Here is a 17,158-nt window from a genome sequence, read left to right on the forward strand (position 1 = left end):
ATCTGTGGGCTCAGGGAGGTTCTCCTACCTTTTCCGAAGACGTGATCACATTATTTGTGGCCTCCCAAATTCATTAGATACCCGGCAGTCTTGGGTATTGTATTCGTTTGCTGGGCTGCAAACAAAGTACCTCTAAGTAGGGGGCCTAGGCTACAGAAACATACTGGCTCACGGTGCTGGAGGCTGGGGGGGGGGGGGTTCCTCCTGAGGCTGGGAGGGGGGGGATCTTGGCCCAAGCTTCTTACTTAGCTTCTAGCGGTTTGCAGGCAATCTTACCTGTTCCTTGGCTTGTAGACGCATCATCGTGATCTCCGCCTTCATTTTCACACGGCCTAATCCCTGAGTGCATGTCTGTATGCAAATTTCCCCGTTTGATAAGGACGCCAGTCGTACTGGATTAGGGGCCCAGCCTGCTCCAGCTCGATTTCATTTCAAGTTGACTAATTACACCTGCATTGACCCCACTTTCAAAGCAGGCCACGTTCCGAGGCCTTGGGGGTTAGGAGGAATTCAACACATGAGCTCTTGGGGGACACAATTCAACTCCCAATAGATAACTTTGCCTGATTTCTAGAACAAATGGTTGAGTGGGTCGTTGAAATCTGCCAGCATGAACATGCTTTTGTTCAACACAAAGCTGATTTATAAATAAAGAAAATAATGTTGAATTTCTTAAAAAAAAAAAAACCGCAAACACAAAACTTGTAAATATTAACTAGTTAAATGACCTTGGGTGAGTCCTATAATCTCTCTGGATTCTGTTTCCTTATCTATAAAAATGACAAGTTTGAGATCAGCTTTAACGTTTTTCCAGTATTAGAAATCTAAGGGCAAACAGCACACAGGAGAATTTATAATTTCTTTTGAAAATAGAACGCAGAGGGGCACCTGGGTGGCTCAGTCCATTAAGCGTCTGACTTTGGCTCAGGTCATGATCTCTCAGTTTGTGAGCTTGAGCCCCGCGTCGGGCTCTGTGCTGACAGCTCAGAGCCTGGAGCCTGCTTCGGATTCTGTGTCTCCGGCTTTCTCTACCCCTTCCCCACTTGCACACACACACACACACTCTCTCTCTCTCTCTCTCAATAATAAATAAACATTAAAAAAAAAAGCAGATGGAATGCAGACATAATTTTACAGTGGGCTTATGGTCAGATAATAAAAGAATGTCCAAGCATTTTAAAGAAGGTGCTATGTAGCTGCTAAGTAAGACAAGCAGACTGGCTCTTGCCAGTGTTACACACACACAGTTATTGCGTGAATGGCCCCAACTATCCAAAGGATTCTGGCTCCATTATGGACACACGTGATCCTCTAGAGTCTTTGACATAGCTACCCTGTCAGCAACACAGCCCCCGGCCACGACCATGATCAGAAACAGCCACTGAGGCACCCGGGTGTCTCAGTCTAAGTATCCGACTCTTGATTTCGATTCAGGTCATGATCTCACAGTTTGTGGGTTCAAGCCCCGCATCAGGCTCCATGCTGACAGTGCAGAGGCTGCTTGAGATTCTCTCTCTCTCTCTCTCTCTCTCTCTCTCCCTCCCCCTCCCTCTCTGTCTGCCCCTCCTCCTCCCCCGGCTGTCTCTCTTTCTCTCTCAAAAATAAATACATAAACTTAAAAAACAAAAGAAATAGCAACTAAAACAGAGCTAACAATAAACGCACAGGTCACTTGTGAAGATGGGGTCTGCTTTCTCAGGGGGTGTAAGCACTTGCATTAGTCTATTGCTAAAAACCACGTTCTTTCTTACAGGTCACAGAGTGAGCTCCTCGATAAAATTGTTCTCTAAAACAATCATGTTCACAGAACCATGAAAATACCAGCATCTGGAGCAGACGTATTTTAATCACCTAACAGAACACGGGTGAACTGGCAAAACCACTCTGTTCTCTTCCCTTCTATTTGTAAGCAAGGCTCTGCTAGATTCCTTGGCTTTCAATGCCGAGCACAGGAGTGCAGACCTAAGCTCACTAGCTTCAGAACGTTATTCTTCCTGCCTCTGTGACAATAGCGTTCCTGGTCTTAGCCTCTTTTAAGTAGATATGATGTCAGACATGGGGGGTTGGGGGGGGATGGAAAAGACTTGATCACTATGAATTTCTTGCTTTGCTCCTTCATTACTGTGCTTGGTCTTTTTTTTTTATTTTTTTTTTTTAACGTTTTTATTTTTTATTTTTGAGACAGAGAGAGACAGAGCATGAACGGGGGAGGGTCAGAGAGAGGGAGACACAGAATCTGAAACAGGCTCCAGGCTCTGAGCAGTCAGCACAGAGCCCGACGCGGGGCTTAAACTCATGGATCGCGAGATCATGACCCGAGCTGAAGCCGGCCGCCCAACCGACTGAGCCACCCAGGCGCCCCAACTGTGCTTGGTCTTAATGACAGAGTTGTCTGACTCTGCTTCTCTTTTACGGCATTAAACTGTAAACAAGTCAAATGCTCCAACTACAAATGAATTTTTTTTTTTAATGTTTATTTATTTTGAGAGAAAGGGAGAGAGAGAACACAGGCGCATGCATGAGCTGAGGAGGGGCAGAGAGCGGGGTGAGAGAGAAGCTCAAGCAGTCTCCACGCTCAGCACAGAGCCCAACTCAGGTCTCGATGTCATACCGTGAGATCACGGCCCGAGCCGAAATCAAGAAGCAGCCATTCAACCGACTGAGCCCCCGGAGCACCCCCAGATGAACTTTCTTGAGAGAAGCAAGAGGATCTATTGCAACTAACTTGACTCAATAACAACTGGAAACAATAACAATCAAGCAAGTTGTTTAAAAGGACATAATTTTACAATATGCTTCTATTGCCACACAGGGATATTTGTTAAGAGGATAAACCTTTCATAGGGAAAAAGGTTAATTATTAAAGATCTACTTGGTGGAATTTTATGCATTGATTTTAAACGATGGTCTATGTAATGACATAAGGAAAATTATATTTTGCACAGACAGCATAGTGCTTGGGATTCTCTTTCTCCCTCTATCTCTGCCCCTGCATTGCTTGCTCTCTCTCACTCTCAAAAACAAATAGATAAACTAAAAAAATCATTTTCGAGGAGCTCTTGGATGACTCAGTCGATTTAGCATCCAACTCTTGATTTCAGCTCAGGTCATGATCTCACAGTTTGTGGGACTGAGCCCCACGTCCGGCTATGTGCTGACAGTGTAGAGCCTGCTTGGGGTTCTCTCTCCCTCTCTCTCTGCCCCTCACCTGCTCACCCGCACTTTCTTTCTTTCTCTCTCAAAATAAATAAATAAACTTAAAAAAAAAACACATTAAAAACCATTTAAAAAATTTTTTTAACGTTTATTTATTTTTGAGACAGAGAGAGACAGAGCATGAACAGGGGAGGGGCAGAGAGAGAGGGAGACACAGAATTGGAAACAGGCTCCAGGCTCTGAGCCGTCAGCCCAGAGCCCGACGCAGGGCTCGAACTCACGGACCGTGAGATCATGACCTGAGCCGAAGTCGGACGCTTAACCGACCGAGCCACCCAGGCGCCCCTAAAAACCATTTTAGAAATGTCTGGAAACCATGAATTTTGACCAGAAAACTCTAAGAGGAGACAAGACAAAAAAAAAATAATGAATTTGAACTGTTCAGTGGGTCTTTTGATAAGGATTTTCCTGGTTCTGTAAATAAGGGGGCCGAAAAGGAAAAAAAAAAAGAAATTCCCTAAATCTCAAAAAAGACAGTGACGAATGAAAGTCCCTCCAAATGAGCGGCCTGTTCATGCCACCTACTGGATTCTTGTTGTACTGCTTACTCATGTCGAGATTTCAAGGCGGGTGGATTCTTGTCCTCGGACCCTCAACAAATCCTCTACCCTCTTTAATCCCCGGTTGGACTTTCTTCTTTCCTTCTTTAAAGGGCTGGGACTGTCACCTGATGTTCACTGGACGTACTAACAAAAAAAAAAAAGGGACCTCTGAAAATGCACGGCAGGAACTTGCCCAAGGCTGGTCCTCTGCAGAGCCCTCCCTGACACACCCCAGGCAGAGATGCTCCCCCCGCCCCACCCCCCACCCCCGTCCTTCCCTGCTGACAGCCCCGGTCACCTGTACTGTGAGTGCTGCTTGGTCCGTCCCCACCCCCAACTCCCCAGTACGTGAGGCCCTGGGGGACACGTTGCTTCAGAGCCTGGAGGATGATCCGGTGCTCATTTCCGCAGACTTCGTTCAGGCTCTGTAACTCGTTTCATCCCCACAACAACCGTGCGGATCAATAGTACTCTCCCGATTTCATAAACGAGGAAACAAAGCACAGAGAGGTTAAGTAACCTGTGCAAGGACACCAAGGCAGGCAGGCCGGCTCCACGGGCTGTGCCCGCCTCCGTTGCCGTTCTATCAGCCGCTCGGTGAACATGCGTTGTCGTGTGTGAAACCGGCCCTGTGCTCACCTGTCCCAGAGGGCCGCCGTGCTGGGTTTCAGCACTGCCCTCCAGGCGCTCTGGGCTCTCTGCCCCACTCTGCTCCGTGTGCTGGGGTGCTGCAGCCACGGGCCCCCTTACTCTCTGCCTCCGGCTTGGGTGCGGTCGATGGGGGGCCCTCCTATGGCCTGGGTGGGGGCAGGAGAAGGGCGGGAGGGAGTACTTCCTTCCTTGGTTTTCTCCCCATCGGTGGCCAGAGGCTGGCTCGGGTCTCTGCTGAGGCCGCAGCACCTGCCAGGAGACCCTCTCCAAGGCTTTGGCAGCTCTCAGGTTCCCAGGACGATTCCTCCCCACACCCCTTCAGGGCCGACGCCAGCCGCAGCGTGCCGAACCGTCCCATGTTGGTGTCTCTTCACCGTCCCCACACCCCGGTAAACCGTGCCTTTATTCAGTTCTCCGTTCCCCAATGAGGGTGCCGTCCCCCTCCTGCCGGTACCTCGAACCAGTCCTGCCTCCAGCACGTCCCCAGCCTGCTGAAATTCTGCCCACCTGCCGAATCCACCGTTCAGTCTTGTGGGTTAAGGTTTTGTGTTTCCGGGCGTCCTTTGTGTAAAGGCAAATGCTAGGCATCTCAAACCGATCATGACAACTGTTCATCAGATGGCCACCCATCCCTGCCCCAGGACAAGTAGGTGTTTTTTGCAGTGGGGAATAGGAACAAGCGAGTCATGTCGGCAAGAGCCAGCCAGGAGGGTAGAGAAGGGAGAAAGGGGATGATGTGGGTCCCAGGGACAAACTCTGCCAAGGTCCTGAGGACAGCTTCAGAGAAGTCTCTCTAGTGTGGCGGTTACAGCCGGGCCCTGGAGGGGACAGCGATGGGTTAGGGTCACGGCTCAGCCATGTGCCAGCGGAGAGCACCGCCCCACGCAGAGCCCCTTAAATTGTAAAAGGTGAACAGTAACAGTATATGCTTGCTAAGGTTGTGTTGATTAGACAAATAATACAAGCCAACACTGCCACGGTCAAGCGTTCCACGCACATTAGCAGTCGCGGACTCGGTTAGGGAAGCTTTTCGTGTTCCCAGTGCTTTGTGAGGCTGAGCGGAAACCGTTCACTTTGCGATCTGTGAGCTCCGGGAGGGCAGTTGAGAGACAGCAGGTGCCGTCGGGAAAGCAGGGAGCTCTGAAGCCAGGAGGTCCTGGACTCAGATCCTGTTCCATTACATGACCTTGGGCAAGCTTTCTGTCAACGTTGGGTGTCTCAGTTTTCTCCTCTGTGAAATGGAGGTGATTATACCTACCTCACAGCATTGCTGGGGGGGGGGGGGGGTCCAATGATAGCGGGATGGCGATCACACAAGAGATACTTTATTTTCTTCCTTTTAAACCAAGATCAAATGTATCTAAATCTATATCTACCTCTATTGCTAAGAAAGAGAAAGAGAGAGAGAGAGAGAGAGAGAGAGAGAGAAATGGATGTATTTTAAAGAAGGAGCTAATGCAACAGTGGAGGCTGTGAGTCAGCGGTCTAAAGTCAGGCCAGAGGGGCTGGACGCCCGCATGTGATTTCTATGTTGCAGCCGTTGAGCAGGATTCTTTCTTAGGGAAAACTGTGTTTGCTCTTGTGGCCCTCACCTGATTGGGTGAGACCCACCCATGTTGAGGACTTAAGTCAACTGATCGTAGATATTAATTACACTACAAAATACCTTCACAGCAGCATGTACATTAGTGTTTAACCAGGTGGGCACCGTAGCCTAGCCAAGGTGACGCGTAATATTAATCAACACGATGATCATCTCAGTTCCATTTAGTACTATCCTTTTTTAAAATTTTCCTTTTAAAAAATTTGTTTTAATGTTTATTGTTGTTTTTTTGAGAGAGAGAGAGAGAGAGAGAGAGACAGAGCACAAGCAGGACAGGGGCAAAGAGAGGGAGAGGGAGACACAGAATCCGAAGCAGGCTCCAGGCTCCTAGCTGTCAGCACAGAGCCCGATGCAGGGCTCGAACTCATGAAGCTTGAGATCGTGTTCTGAGCCGAAGTCAGATGCTTAACCGGCTGAGCCACCCGGGGGCCCCTGAACTTACTGTCATCCTTTAAAGACCAGAGGAGAATGTAGCTCTACAATTTGTGTGTGTGTGCATGTGCATATGTGTGTATATGTCTGTGCGTACGTATGTTTTCTTTCCTTGCTTCTCCTTTAGGTCATGAATTCTCGACAGAAACAGAGGTAAAAATTAATTTCTTGGGGGGCCAAAAAATTCCTAGACGCTGCAAAGACTTGGGTTCCTCCAAACTCAAACTCTGACAAAATTATACTCCTCAGTATTTAATTTCTGTCGTTAGGGAGAAACTGAATCACATACCATGCATTTCATATTGAAGAATTTAACGATTTCCTTAAGGTTAATTGATTTAAATTTATTAAATTAAAATATTTTCCTTCGAGGGTGATGAGGAACAGAGGTGAGGAACACCACCTTAGACCCTTTCGTGGAACATATTAAGACATCTCTGGCAACGAAAGGAAAGGCACGTCCCAGGGTTTTCCATTGACTGGGCTGGATTCCACCCTTTTTGCTCTTCTGTTCCTTAATTTCATGAATGATGAGAGGAGTCTGTGTTCTCTGATTTAGCCCATCTTTAGAAAAATGTGGCCATTAAGTTGTAGTAACTCAATTATTAAAAGAAATTTCCGTAGAAATGTGTTCTGCAGTCAGTAGCTGGGGCACAGCCTCCCCACTACTCATCTTCTGACAGTGAACTTGCACCCTCCACCACAGGGTCTTGGTTCACTCCGCCCAGAAGAACCTCATTACAGGCCTGGTGAAACAAGTTCTATTTTTTTTAACGTTTATTTATTTTTGAGAGAGAGAGAGACAGACAGATAAAGCATGAGTGAGGGAAGTGCAGAGAGCGAGGGAGACACAGAATCTGAAGCAGCCTCCAGGCTCCAGATCTGTCAGCACAGAGCCCGATGCGGGGCTGGAACTCATGAACCTTGAGATCATGACCTGAGCTGAAGTCGGACGCTTACCCGACTGAGCCATCCAGGCGCCCCGAAACAAGTTCTATTTATGGTGACAACTTACAGTTAAATCTCCAGCTGGGGCCTCTTCCTCCTGAGCCTCTGTCCTATTCAAAAGGCCATTTCTTTCCAGAAACGGTTATTTCTATCGAGTGTCGAGGGAGCCGCCAGCCTGCTGCCTGAAAGAAAACCACTTGTTTCTGAGGACCTTTCAAAGTTTCCTTTTCAACGTGAGTCGCTTAAACACCCAGAGCCCAGCCTCCAGCTGTATCCTTCTCTCGGTGTGTGGCCCAGACGGGTGACTTGGCAACACAGAGCCTTGGTTCCTTCATGGACAAAGCGGGGATTACAATGCCGGCTCGTCCCACCCCAGGAAAACACTCCAGAAGCCATGAAGTGCCACCAAATTTCAGGTCTTTTTTTTTTTTTTAGGTTTTTTTTTTTTTTTTTTTAATGCTTTTTATTTATTTTGAGAGAGAGAGAAAGAGTGTGAGTGGGGGAGGGGCAGAGAGAGAGGCAGAGAGAATCCCAAGCAGGCTTTCCACTGTCGGTGTACAGCCCGAGGCGGGGCTTGAACCCACGAACCATGAGATCACGTCCTGAGCTGAAATCAAGAGTGAGATGCTTAACCCACGGAGCCACCCAGGCGCCCCTGTCAGGTCTTATGATAATGAAGCAAAAGCTCCAGTATTTTCTGCAGATAGGTTATTACTGATGAGAAACGACACACACACTGTTCCTCCAGCTCTTCCTTTGTCTGCACACTTCAGCCTGACCCCTTGGGTTCATCCCTCGGGTCTCTACATACAGTTACCTCTTCAGAGAAGCCCCCTTGGTCTCCCATGTGCACCACCCCCTGGTTACAAGCCATCACTGCACCCTTCGGTGGATTCTCTGGACGCAGACATTTATTTCTGGGATTCTTTGCAAATGTCTAGTCTCGGCTCCTGCAGCGGAAGCTCCAGAGAGCGTGTTCCACATCTGCGAAGTTCACAGCTGCAGCCCTACTCTCCAGCACGCGGCCTGGTACTTAGTAGGCGTCCGATAAATATTTATTAAGAGGGAATAAACGTGCCTGTCCCTCCTAAGATTCTCTTCCTCAAAATTTGAAGAAAAAATGCTGGGGCTTATTTTCTCCTCCTAATTACAGACTTTTTCTTCTTAACCCCAAACAAACAAACCATAAAAGGAGGAAAGGACGCTTAACTGCCATTCACACCTTGCTAAATCTGCTTAACAAATCTTCAGAGACTTGCTCGGTGGAAAAGGGACACTCAAGAAACTGCCCTTCGTACAAAAGTTGGCAGAAGTTGGGACAGCGTTGACAAAAGTCCCTCTCTTGAACGACAGTGACCTTGACCTGCAGTGACCTATCTCCAGACACGCCCATCCCTTTCCCTGGGTCCCCTGAGGAGCCTGCCTGGCCGTGCCTTTCCTAAGCATCTCTCCTTGGTCTTGAATCTCACCAATATCCGTGTCTCCCCTATTCTCTGCTAAAACTCCCCTCCATTAGGAGAATGGATTCGGCACCAGTTCGAAATTAAAAGACGATACATGAACTTATTTTCACGTGATCGTATGTTGTCTCTTGGCAATGGCACAGACATTCACGTGAACATTATTTATGACTGAGTATCCAGCCTCTGTATGATAGCGGGTTGGGTATTGAGGAAAATGCAAAGACTGATAAAAACACAGCTCTTGGCTGACTCCCATTTCCAAAAAAAGAAAAAAGAAAAAAGAAAAAAAGGCAGGATAGATATTTGGGCAACTTCCTGCAATGAAAGGCTTACAAATTCTGTATAAAATATTATAAATGTCCTATAAATGCAGAGCTGACAAGAAAATAAGGGAAATCCCCAGAGGTCATTCACAAAGAAGCTGAAAAACTGAGGGTGAGCAAATGGAGTCTTTGGGTGCCCTGGTGTGGTCTGTCGGTCTGTACGTTTTTAGTGATCAAGGGGCTGGCTTTTAAGACCGTCTCGGGGCCAGGAGGCAAGGCCTTGGGCTCCCGCCTAAAAACTGAATTGAAATCGAAACCCAAACACAAAGCAGGGGTTTTCGAGGGGGTGCGCCCTGAACAAAGGAGTGGACTAGATGAGGAGGAAGCTTGTCTGCCTGGGCCTTGGTTTGGGGTGCAGGGGGAGGGTGTCAGGAGGATACCTTCCATGAGAATCTATAACAGCAAACCACACATTTGCAGAGTTTTGGAGTTGAAATGTATGCTACCTGTGAAGGCTAAGAATCTCTATGCAGACGTATTAATATAAAAAGTGTTTCTGGGGGCGCCTGCATGGCCCAGTTGGTTGAGCGTTCGACTTCGGCTCAGATCATGATCTCACGGTCCATGAGTTCAAGCCTCGCGTCGGGCTCTGTGCTGACAGCTCGGAACCTGGAGCCTGCTTCTAATTCTGTGTCTCCCTCTCTCTCTGCCCCTCCCCTGCTCGTGCTCTCTCTCTCTCTCTCTTTCTCTGTCACTCAAAAATAAAGAAACATTAGAAAAATTTTTAAGCAAGTGTTTCTGGGCTCTTAACACCCATGGAGGGGGGGATTTTGGCAGGATCAAAGGCAAAACATATCTGGAAGAATGTACCCTCAACCCAGGATGCCGCTTCCAAAGATGAAGCCCGCCCCATGCACCATGAGTCCAGAGGCCCAAATTTCAAGGCAAAGATACAACATGATTTGGCCCATCCTGGAGCTTACAACCATTCAGAAAGACAAGACACACTTTCAATAGAATGAGATCAATCCACCTCTTCTCTGCTAAAACTCCCCTCCGTTAGGAGAATGGATTCAGCACCAGTTCGTTCATGGGTTCAAGCCCCGCATCTGGCTCTTTGCTGACAGTGCAGAGCCTGCTTGGGATTCTCTCTCTCTGCCCTTCCGTGACTAGCACTTTCTCTCTCTCAAAAATAGATAAGTAAATACAAATGTAAAAAATATAAACAGTTGAGGTCTACCCTGTTAGTCTTTGGGGTTTGCCTTAGGTTTTCACAATGAATGGAAAATTTCAAGCTGTGGGTATGTTTTTGGATGTTGGTTCAGTTTGCACTGTCTGTCTAGCAGAAAGGAAAGAACTGCACGTGGGAAAAGATATACCAGGACAACAGACTCTGGTGTGGAAAATACTGATCCAGACAAAATAAAGCTCTGGAAAAAAAAAAATCATTACAAGTGACCAGGAGAGAGATTTCACTCTCCGTAAAAGGTGCAAGCCACTGAGAATATGTAATAATCACGAGTCTTTATGCCCCCAGAGCCATGGCCATGTGAAATGAACAGATCTGTGTTTGTGGTTATGGGGACACTCGAGCACGTTGACCTCAGACATCAACAGATCACACAGGTATAAAGTAAGGATGCGGAGTATATGAAAATAAAATGAACTTGAATGTATGTTCAGGCTTGAACATATGTTCAGGCGTTGCACCTACCAGAAGTAACACAGTCTTTTTAAATAACCGAAGAACATGTCCCCAAATTGATCACGTATTAAGTCCCACAGAAGAGCTTAACACGTCCTAAAAATCAGAATTTATTTTTAGGAAAGCCAAACTTACATGCATTTTGCTGTGGCGGGAAAGCTTAGAGCATTCACTATGAAAACCCCCTGTCTTGAGTCTCCAGGGTTTTCGTTTGCTAAAGACATTCAGCACTTGAGGGTATGATTCCGTTTACCCCCCGCCCCCGCTTTCTGCCAAGAAAGCTAAGAAATTAAAATCCTACTTGCTTTCTCTTTATTTTTCTTGGAATTTTATTTGGCCTTAGTCCTGTTGATTTAAAGAAAAGGCTTTTTCTTCATCTTCCCCTGGCACTTCTTCCTCGTTCCTTCTAAGCGTTTCCTTCCCTTGCTCGTATTTTTTTTTTCAATTGAGATATAATTGACAGGTAACTTTATATTAGTTCCAGTGCACAGCATCATGGTTCAATACTTGTGTATATTGTGATGTGATCTTCACCAGGAGTCTAGTGACCATCCATTGCCACACATAATTACAATTTTTTTTTCTAGCTTAAAAAAAAAAATCCTCGGGGCGCCTGGGTGGCGCAGTCGGTTAAGCGTCCGACTTCAGCCAGGTCACGATCTCGCGGTCCGGGAGTTCGAGCCCCGCGTCGGCCTCTGCGCTGACGGCTCAGAGCCTGGAGCCTGTTTCCGATTCTGTGTCTCCCTCTCTCTCTGCCCCTCCCCCGTTCATGCTCTGTCTCTCTCTGTCCCAAAAATAAATAAACGTTGAAAAAAAAAATTAAAAAAAAAAATCCTCTCCGGTTTATTTCCTCCTTGTCCCAAGTACCTGTGTACCTACCCTGGGAAGCCCAGCACCAGTCTGCCTCCCTCTGACATGTGACAGTTTCCCTGGTGGCCCTTCCTCCTTGCCTCCCACTCTCCCTTGGCCATTTTCCCCAGTTAGAAATGGGCCTTCCTGGCTCCTTTCTTTGCTCCTTGGTTCTTGACTGCTTACCACGTGCCAGGCACCTGTATTAGGCTCCAGAGAGACAGTGGTGAGTAAAACGCTCCAGCTTTCATGGAGCTTCCGGAGAAGGTAAAAAAACTGCAGCCATGGGGCGCCCGGGTGGCTCAGTCGGTTGAACGTCCGACTTCCGCTCAGGTCATGATCTCACAGTCTGTGAGTTCGAGCCCCGCGTCGGGCTCTGTGCTGACAGCTCAAAGCCTGGAGCCTGCTTCGGATTCTGTGTCTCCCTCTCTCTCTGCCCCTCCCCCATTCATGCTCTGTCTCTCTCTGTCTCAAAAATAAATAAACATTAAAAAAAAAAAAAAAAAACCTGCAGCCAGCCATTTTGCAGATAGGAAAGTTGGAGCTGAAGATCAGCAGGGGTTTGTTTTGCGTTCTTCTGGATTCCTTGACCACAGCTGTGTGATCTCTTTCTCTCTGGGATCGATATGATCCTCCGATCTGTCATTCAAGATTCCTTCATTATCTATATTTCCTGGTTTCCTACAGGCTGTTTTCCCAGTCGGATGAATTACTGTCTGACCCCTCTGCTTCTCCCTTCACTGGCAACCAGCCTCAATTTTGATACTGAAAACAACAATGGGTGACGGTGGTCAAAAGCACAGACTTCCAGTTATAAAATAAATAAGTCCTGGAGATGAAAAGTGCAGCTTGGTGACTCCAGTTAATAAAAGGGTATCGTATATTTCAAAGTGGCCGTGCGAGTAGATCTTAAAAGTTCTCATCCTGGGGCGCCTGGAAGGCTTAGTCAGTTAGGCGTCCGACTCTTGATTTTCATGATCTCATTCATGGTTTGTGGGACTGAGCCCTGCATCAGGCTCTGTGCTGACAGTGTGGATCCTGCTTGGGATTCTCTCTCCCTCTCTTTCTCTGCCCCTCCCTTGCTCCCTCTCTCTCTGTCTCTCTTTCCCTCTCTCTCTCTCTCAGAATAAATAAATATATTTTTTTAAAGTTCCCATCACAATAAAAAAAATGTGTAGCTGTGTGTGGTGATGGATGTGCACTGGCGATCAGTTTGCAACATATACAACTATGCAACCTTTACGGTGTGCGCCTAAAACTACCGTTTTTTGTTGATGATATCTCCATAAAAATTAAATTACATTTTTAAATCTGAAAAAAAAAAAGAGCGTAGGTTAATGCTAACCTTAGTATTCAGCTCCTGCTACAGAATGATGATGTGGGCTAGGCTATGTCACTTTTAAGGCAGTTACAGAAGCAGCAGACATCTTGACGTCCCTGGTGGACCACAGGTCTGGATTCCTTACCGATTTCCTGCAGCAAGAAGGAAATATCTCTGCGTTCTGTTTATCAGAAAGGTTGTCACCTTTGTTCGATCTGCAGTGAGAACTCAGAGCGCGTTCCAGGGAGAACTTTTTAGTCCCTGAACTGGCCCTACGATGTGGGACTCGGGGATTCCAGCCAGCTGAAGGGGAGCAAAGCTTCCGGAGAGCAACATGTTCACGGACCTAGCACAGAGCTTTCCTGCCCAAGTACACTGGGACGTCAACCTCAGGAATGAAACACTGAGATACTGACAGTGCAGTTTGCAAACCCTTCAGTTGTCTGCGAAAGAACTTTTCCTTCCCGCAAAGAGTTAAATTTAGCAAACACAAAATATAAGTGATGGGAGGGGTCAAGAGGTAGCCTTCTGGAGGGCCATGAACAGTCTGCATCTCGCTCTGGATGGCAGTTATCTGGGTATATACAATGTAAAAACTCACGGTGGGGAACACTGGATGCTTGCGCTTCACATGTGTTCTGCTTCGACATAAAAATTTTCAAATAGACATGGACGGTGGTGATGGTTGCACCGTGTGAACGCGCTTAATGCCGCCGAACTGCACACTTAAAAATGGTTAAAATGGTACATTTTATGTATATGCTACCATAATTAAAAAAAATTCACGCGCTCGATCTGGTGCAGGTCACGATCATATATTAAAGGATGCTAATTAACCTTAATGATAGCAAAGTCATCCTTACCAGTAGGTGGAAAACCACCTTGAGAATTTGCCTCGGCTCTGTATTCATTTTCCCAAGTAGCTTCCTTCCCAAGGTCTATAATCTCTACTAGAAAGTGGAATAATATCTGTGAACGTGGCTCCTGTCCGGGCCTCCCCATGACCCTGACCTGCCCCAGCCCTCACACTCTCCCCTGCGTGCATGGACTTCCAGGGTTGAGGGAAGCTGAACAAAGACCGAGGGTTCAAGGGGAGGGCAGGGTGCAGAACAGGGCAAAGAGAGGTGGGGAGGGGCCCAGCCAGTATCTCTGCTCTCCTCCAGGCTCTCTCTTCCCCTGCCCTCCCTTCCCCCAGCCCCTGTAGGAGGCAAATGACAGACTCATAGATGGCAAGAGACCCGAGGTCATGAAGTTCCACCTCTTTCTTTTAATTTCATTTTGTGATTTAATGAGGCAAGCCAAGCTCAGAGAGGTGAAAGGTGAAGGGCTTTTCCAAGGTCACCCTGCAGTCAGAGGCTGAGCCAGTAGGTTTAGGTGCCTATAATTAAAAAAAAAAAAGTTTATTTATCTATCCTGAGAGAGAGTGCGCGTGGGCCGGGGCACAGAGAGAGAGAGAAAGAGAGAATCCCAAGCAGACCCCACACTGTCAGCACAGAGCCTGATGTGGGGCTCAGACTCACAAACCATGAGATCATGCCCTGAGCCGAAATCAAGAGTCAGACACTTAACCGACTGAGCCACCCAGGCGCCCCCCTCCAGGGCATTTTTAAATAACAAATTTATGGAAATATAATTCATAAAGTCATGAAATGTGTCCACTGGAACGGTGCAACTCACTGGTTTTTGGTATATTGATAATTGTGCAACGACATCAATTTTAAAACATTTTCATCACCCAGAAATGAAACCTTGTACCCTTAGCACTCACTCCCGCTTTGCCCCCAGCACCCTGGGAAACTATCAACCTATAGATCTTTCTTCTCTGCACGTTTCATACAAACGGAATCATACAATACGTGGTCCTTTGTGGCTGGCGTCTGTTACTTACCATCATGTTTTTGAGCTTCAACCATGGGGTAGACTTCCAGATCATCAAGTTGTTCCTGGCGAGGGAGGTGGAATAAAGGTTGGAGGGAAAGATAGGAAAGAGAATTCTGTGGGTCACAGCACAGCAGCAAAACGAAATGAAGGCAGGAACTGGTTCCCTCCTATGCCCCACACACCTAGGCAGGCAACTTCATTTCTTTTGTTTCTTAAAGATTTTATTTTTGGGAAATCTCTACACCCAACCTAGAGTTCAAACCCCAAAGCACGAGATCAAGAGTCACATGCCCCAAAGCAGTCACATGCCCCAAGGCAGGCTCTGTTCCTTATCTCATTGAATTGAATCTTCATAGCCCGAGAGCATCACGAGCCCCAATTCAGATGTGAAAACTGGGGGATTCAGCCGCTGTTCCAGGGGAACGCGGGTCGTAAGGAGCAGAACACAGATGGGAATTCACATTTGTCTGCCCAAAGATCCATTGTCTTTCGCTTGACCAGGTCACCTCTGGAGCTGTCAGATTCTGAGGGTGGGCATTTCACAACCATGGTGGTGGGTGACTTCCGGTGAATCTAAAAAAGTGGTGATTGTTGTGCTCTGAAGTCCTTTTGTTTCCGTATCCCAGCGTTTCCTCACTCTCACCCACACATACCCCGTTGCAATGCCACCTCTAGAAGCAAAGGAAGAAAAAGCTGGACATGTCCAGTGTAGAGGACTGGATAAGGTGTGGCACATCAATGCAGTGGGCACAGCCCTACGACAGACTATCAGGGAATAATTTCAAAATATGTCTAGCGAGGGGCACCTGGCTGGCTCAGTTGGAAAAGCATGCGACTCTTGATGTTGGGGTCATGGGTTTGGGCGCCACACTGGGTGTGGACATTACCAAAAATAAATAAATAATAAACTTAAAATATATATATGAACAAAAGCCATGCACCAAAGCGTATAAAATGTGCTACCACACACACAAAAAAAAGTGTGTGGGGGAGAGTAGAGAATAAATACACGCACTTACGCGTGCATGCGTGCGCGCACACACACACACACACACAGACACGAGGCATTTGCTTGTGTATGCACCCAATAACTGCAAGAAATCTCAAAAAATTTAAAACCTGGTTGCCTGTGTGGAGGGGAACGTGGTGACTGGGGACAGAGGCAGGAAGGAACTTCATTCTCCAGCTTTTTGAATCTTTTAACTTCGGAACCATGGGACTGTATTATCTATTCAAAAATACATATCTATTTTATTTTTTTAAGTTTATTTTTTTTTTATTTTCAGAGAGAGATAAACAACAGTAGAGTGGCAGTGCGTGCGCGTGCTTGAGAGAGAGAGAGAGAGAAGGAGAGAGAGGGGGAGAGGGGGAGAGGGGGAGAGGGAATTCCAACCAGGCTCTGGTCATGAGATCATGACCTCAGCTGAAATCAAGAGTCAAACGCTCAAAGGAATGAGCCAACCAGGTGCCCCCAAAATACGTATTTATTTTAAAATTCACTCCTTCATTGAACAAACATTAATGAGCCACTAGGGCATCACAGGTCCTGGTCCAGGTGATGGAGACACAGCTGTGAACAGGACCAAACAAAAACACGAAAGGACTGTCATAGACTTCATACCCCTTGTTTCTCAGAGTCCAAAAGACCAGCTCAAAGGCAGCCCTTCTGCCACCCATTCTAACTCTATGACGAGCAGGAATCTTCCTCCCCTTTCCTCTCTGATCTGCTACAGCATTTTTTGGTCTGCATCACATGTAAACCTGCCCCCTTTGTGTTGTTTGCTGCGGCTTCAGAAAAGCTCATTGTAAATCACCCTGATTAAGTTGCTATCGCCGTTCACACTGTTAACCCTAAAAAGAAACTGTTTAACGAGTTTATTTGCGAACATCAGAGAATCGCAATCCAGCAAACCCAAACCACGTGAAAACAACAGGCAACCCTGAGAACGGGGAGAAACCCCTTTTTCTAGAGGGAAGGAGGGGCGTTGGGCAGGGCTGTAATAAGCAAAGCGTCCATTGGGATAAACTGGGAGTTTGAAGTATACTGGCTTCTCATTGGCTGGGTTGTGACCGTCTCCCATTGGCTGGGCCGTTCCTGGGCAAGGAGAAAACCTTCCCTCCTCCTGCCAGTGTAGTCAAGTACAGGCTCGTTCCTGCGGGGAATGCAAGGTACTGTCTCTTCCTGTTGGGGTCTGCAAGTGGCAGGGTGCCAGAGCCCGGAACCCAATGCGGAGCTTTAGCTCAGGACCCTGAAATCAAGACCTGAGCTAAGATCAAGATTCAG

The sequence above is a fragment of the Herpailurus yagouaroundi genome, unplaced genomic scaffold (assembly GCF_014898765.1).
Source record: "Herpailurus yagouaroundi ecotype Mexico unplaced genomic scaffold, PumYag 199, whole genome shotgun sequence".
Taxonomy (NCBI): Eukaryota; Metazoa; Chordata; class Mammalia; order Carnivora; family Felidae; genus Herpailurus; species Herpailurus yagouaroundi.